This window comes from Pinus tabuliformis, chromosome 9 (assembly GCF_031772625.1).
Source record: "Pinus tabuliformis cultivar Carrire ecotype Pingquan chromosome 9, CPIR1, whole genome shotgun sequence".
NCBI lineage: Eukaryota > Viridiplantae > Streptophyta > Pinopsida > Pinales > Pinaceae > Pinus > Pinus tabuliformis.
In genome coordinates this window covers 203,323,148-203,328,830 of record NC_142307.1, presented here as the reverse complement: position 1 = coordinate 203,328,830, position 5,683 = coordinate 203,323,148, and the positions used below count along the sequence as shown (strand labels likewise).

Below are 5,683 nucleotides of genomic sequence, written 5' to 3'. Positions count from 1 at the left end.
TCATGAAAATTGTATGCCTGAATCTGTCCTTCTAAACCTTCAATTTCTTTCTCAATATCTTTGGCAATTTCATCAAAAAATTTCATTTTATCCTCTGACTTACAGTCAAAAGATTCCAGATATGAGGACAGGGACAAAGAAAAAGATTCATTTGTTTCTTCTTTATTATGATCATCATTCCACTGTTTAAAACCTTCAACTGAAGGAGATTTTACTTCCACCTCTGGCCTATCTATCCATTCCTCCAAGAACAAAAGCCAAAAGTCTGGCAATGACTTAATGGACTTGGCAGGCAAGCATTCAACCCACTGTTTGCATTTCCCTTGGAAAGAATCATAAAATAACCTTATGCAAACGTCCTCATGTTTAATTCTAAGAAGCTGTGCAAAATGACAAAAATCTGAGATATGCTCCAACGTTAAACTCAAGTCTTCACCGTTAAATTTTGGACCATTCTTTAGAAAATAAACATCCTTGGGAAAATGGTTTGGGAAACCATGAAGTCCTGAGAAATCTATGCATGCATACCTTGAACAAAGAAGGGCAGCTTCTGGGTCTTTCATAACTCCAGTGGAATCACCATGAATATATAACTTTGAATTCTTCAACAATGGAGTCGCCAAGGTAGTTTTGCAGCCTTGAAAATCATTTGAACTCCTGCTACCTTCAGAAATTCAATCTTAAGCTCCCGGCAGACGCACCAAAATGTTATCACAAAACCAGTACTAGGGACTGCAACCAAGCAAGGTCTCATGTAACTGTTTCAGACCATACTTTAGATTAGGAATTAGCCTTCCTAATCAGAGAGGGCTCTCTCACGACTCTTGACAAAATCCTTCAAACACTAGAGGGCTAACTCTTCACACATTTATAAAAATATAGCTGGTTGGACATACATCAAATTAGTCTTCATTGGGCTATGGAGTCTCTCACAGTTAATAAACCAAATCACAGTCATCTCATAGAAGCCAAGGCTCTTTGCATCATCAAAGGTTCAAACATAATTTACCTAAATCAAAGCCTGCTGAACATACAGGAAGTCAGAGCATTAAAAAATGAATTCTGAGTGATGTTCAAACATGCTTCACCAAAACCCACAGCCTGTCAAGCACACAGGAAGTCAGAGCATATAATATGAATTCTGAGGGATTGTGCCATAACAAGGCTGTAAAAAGAACATTAAGAAACTAAACCACCATCACATTTGAACAAAAAGATGCATTGAGAATCTTGGGAAGAAAAAACCCTGTTTGCCATTACTGTAACAGTCTTTTCATAAGCTCTAAAAAACTCTGTTTTTGTATATACAGTCCAACCCTTTTTACATCCTCACTTGGCCCATATATAGGCAAGCAAACTCCAACACCTCGAGCTTCCTCCTCCAGCATGAGGGGAGCCTCGAAGGTGGCAATTAACTCTTCCTACATGCTCTTAACTACTGCATTAATTATAAACATGCTGAACTAAAATTACACACAATCCTAATCCAACTAAAATACTAATTTCATTCTCCTCGCAGACTTGATGCTTTCTTGGATGCTGGACAGCTGTATGATTTTCATTATGGCTAAGATATGTTAAGGGAACAATCACCGAGCAAGCTGGTCTCGGATGCTAGCTGTAAGACAGCTTATTAATTGATAAAATTAATCACCCTACATCCACGGTCCCCTGTCTTCCATTCCTCTTCATCATTTAAAGACCACACTCCGAGTTCTTTGAACCTTCAATTAATCAACGCATAATCACCATATGTTATATGATCTGGATACTTCAAGGACCAACAGGTGTATCAACCAAAGATTCTGGTAACCCCACCAATACGTTAGTAGCTCGGTCATAAATTGCCTTTGAGAAAACTTTATGAAAATAAACAAAATATTTTATCTTCTCTTCAAGAGCTACACCTGTCACTGTTTGAGTGGTTGTGAAACACATGTATGATCTCACTGCCTGAGTTTGAAACCTTCTTTCACCATTAACTGACCTCATCATCAAAATTCATTGTTTTTCCACAAAACAGCATTCTACAGCAGTTTCGTAGCGCGCTACGAAACTGCTGTAGATGTCAAAACAGAACCTATGTATCTTTGAAGCGTTTTCTACTTAGATCCATGATCTCTTCAGACATTTGTACAGCTATTAGGAACCTAAATAGTTTGAAGAAGATGAAGCTTGCTTCTGCCATTACATATCACAGCCAACTTGACTAGCATCAAACCAATAAAAAGCTTCATAAATCCCAACTGGAACATAAAGTCGGTGTAGTATTCCTTGCTGTCTTCAAATCTTCAAATGAGGTGATCCTTTGGAATGTGAGCCACTCACTGCCATCTTTAAAAGGTGATATGTCCTACAGCATCTGATATAAAGTGCAACCCAGTGCCCATAGATCGTTTCCAGTTTGTTTGAGTTTTCCATCCTCATACCATTTAGCGCAGCTAAGGCCTTCGACTTACTGTATACAAAATAGCCCTTTCCAACTCTAAAAATCATCTTCACCTGAAACTGTAATATGAATTTAAATAAAAAGACTCATAACTGGCGCAGAAAGGAAAACATTTAAAGAGTATATTTCGGTCACCATTATTTAGCAAAGTGCTCCAGCTTCTCTGATATAAATTGCACAGCCTCTGACCATTCGTGCAACACCATGGCATTCAACTGCTGGATGTCTGAATTCTCCCAGCAACAAGGTATTGTAAGCAACAGAGGAAATATAGTTCTTCATGGGCAAACTTATATTCCGTTTCTTGAGACTCTGTTTTTTTTAAGGCCATGAAAAACTTGGTTAATTTAATTCTCAAATTTCAGAGCTGTGATATGAGCCGGTGAATTAAGTAAAGCCGAGGATCCATTTGTTTCTTCTGAAAGCCACCTAGATCTTCTTTGTAATATATTATGAACAAATGAACTCCCTTTCTGAGAAAACACATCAGATAAGGTATTTACTGCTTGGAAGATATCATGAGGTTAGGCACGAGTTGCAAACGAACCGCCAGATGGAGATTCACTGGTTTTGTTATCTGCTACTTGAATTCTCCGTCATCCAATTGTCTCGATTCTGTAGGCCCTTTCTTATGCGCCCCTTAACATCATTCACGGTCATGAGGATTCGATTTAGCATGATACCGAGGACGTGGACGTATATAGATCAGCCAAAAAGGCTAAACCTAACCCCTTCCGCGCCATCTGTATTATGACTCACGTCGGTGCCAAACCAATGACCTAAAATTTCGTTCTTGTTTAAAAGTGCATGATGTCCACATTAAATTACACTTAACTTTTATCCTCAGATTGCTCAGATAGTTTACGAGGACAGAACGGAAGTCTTGAACGAAAAGAACCCTGTTCGGATGGCGCAGGTGTATATGAATCAACGAACCATTTGAGAATTAATGCATTTACATTACCCCTTTGGAGATTCACTCAATTGAAGGAAAAAAAACAATTAATGACCAGATCAAGTATTCAAGGATGTCACTCAATTAGCAACAACCAAATCATTGATACTATTGCGTTCATACTATTCCAGTGATCTCATGCTTCAGACATTGCACTTGGACTCTTTCAGAACTACATTTTTCATATCTGCCTTCGCCTCCGCCATATGGATATTGTCGGTCAAAAAGATACAAGTAATGCAGCGGCCTTAGCTCTTGAAAATCCCATTGTCCTTCTACAGTTTTCGCTCTGTTTGCCTTTGATAACGCGAGTTCAATCCTCCATAATAGTGTAAGAGGTTCGAAAACATATGATAAGCCAGAAGATTGGCCACTAAACCATAGACACTGTGATCATCTCCATAAACTGGTTTTTTCCACAAAAGGCTTGATAATTCGCTATGCATGGTTTTGAACAAAATCCCTTACTCCACAAAGTAGTTCAACTCTTAATAGGGGTAATCTCTGTTCACAAGTGCATACCTTGGAATATGAATGCGAAATTTCTGAAGGCGCTCTGATCAACTTCTTTTGGGTGCTCCCATATATCCTTTTCTGTGCAGCAGTGATAAATTTTTGATAAGATTTTCCTTTGTTAGCGCAATGTTCTTAGCAACAGAACAGGTGCTCAAATGCCGAAGGTCCCCTGCCGCCAACATGCAGTGCAAAGGCTAAAATGACAGCTATAGGCATGCCAACCACATAGTATGCCCCAAGGTTTGCATAGGCACCCAACGTTTGCCATCCACATCCTCTAGCAATACCTGATAGAACACCTTGGATGGCATCCATAAATGTTGAGGGTACAAGCAGTGGCATCATGATTGAAATGCATTCATCTACCTCTACTTCATTGCTATAAACATAGCCCCATACATTTCTGATAGAGAATAAAATATATCTTATCATAAGAGCCTCATTGACTGCCATACAAACCCCAACACACACTGATAACTGTGCAGTGCGTGAGCGTCCAGCTCCTAGTTCATTGGAAACTCGTGAACTTACAGTAGCACCCACGCCAAAGGGGATCATATATGCAACTGCATGAGTGCTAAGACAGATGGAGAGAACTGATATCTCAAGTTCATGCTTAGGCAACAAACCGGAGAAGAGAACAAGCATTTCAAAAGACCGGTATTCCAAGCAACGCATTACTGCAGATAGAATAGTAAGCTTAAGAAAGTTTGTAATGCCATATAAAGCTTCCCTTGAGAAAGATGTCCATGTCTTCTTGCATGTAGGGGAAGATTTAACATAAATTGATAGAAGTGCCACATTTAGCCAATTGGAAATGCTATTTGCAAGCGCAGCCCCTTTATTACCTAATCCAACTTTGAACACCAATACCCAACAAACGGGAACATGAACTTTATCATAAATATTTTTCAAATCTTTCAATCCATTGTGGCGCCCTGCTTTGTGAAAGAAATTACAGATTGTGAAAAGACCATCCCCAAATATCAAACACTCCATTACTTATAACATTTAATAGATTCTTTGTCTTGAGGATTCAACACAACATCTCCTGCAAGTCTTCCACATTAGTATGTACATCTTTCACAATCACCCATGAGCCAGAATTCAGAGATAACTCCCTTAATGTATTTGATGGCAATCCTACAATAGCTGCATCATCATAAGGTGTCTCCTTGAACATACTGTCATTGCTCTCATCAACATTCCTGGAGGGAAGCAAAACTCTATACAAAAAACATGCTAGGATTTGGACCTTCGCTGAAAACTCGAACCAATTCCCAATTTCGTAGCACGCTACGAAACCACGCAAACAGGTAGCGCTGCGAAACTGCTAAAAATAATTCTGGCGCTGCGAAAACACCCGGTCTTTAAGCTAGACTAAAAAAATTTGACAATAGCATTTTCAGTGATAACAGGAATATTCAATCTCAATAGGAATTTTTGTTGATGTTTGTGGCTTCCCCTGTTTTATTCTTGTGCTCTTTCTTGTCCTGAAATATAGTGGGGTCTGCCACTGCCTTCTTCTGTTTTGCTTGATTAGGGTGCTAAGAGTAGTGAGGGTAGTTGTTTCCTCTCTCTCAGTGGGCTTTGGAGACACCCTAGGTGACTCCTCCTTTTTTTTTATCCCATCTATTTTATTTCCTTCTTCCTCTCTGTTTTTTTTTGTCTTCTTCTTCTTGTAGATCTTCATCATCTCTATCAGTTTCCTCCTTAATTTCCTCCTCTATTTATTCATCATCCTCCTTCTCTTCTCCCTCTTC

General features: G+C 39.1%; 1 pseudogene; it reads right to left on the bottom strand.

Annotated features, from left to right (window-relative positions):
* Positions 1 to 4,052: 4,052 nt before the first annotated feature.
* Positions 4,053 to 4,919, bottom strand: LOC149147842 (protein DETOXIFICATION 16 pseudogene; annotated as a pseudogene).
* Positions 4,920 to 5,683: the final 764 nt, after the last annotated feature.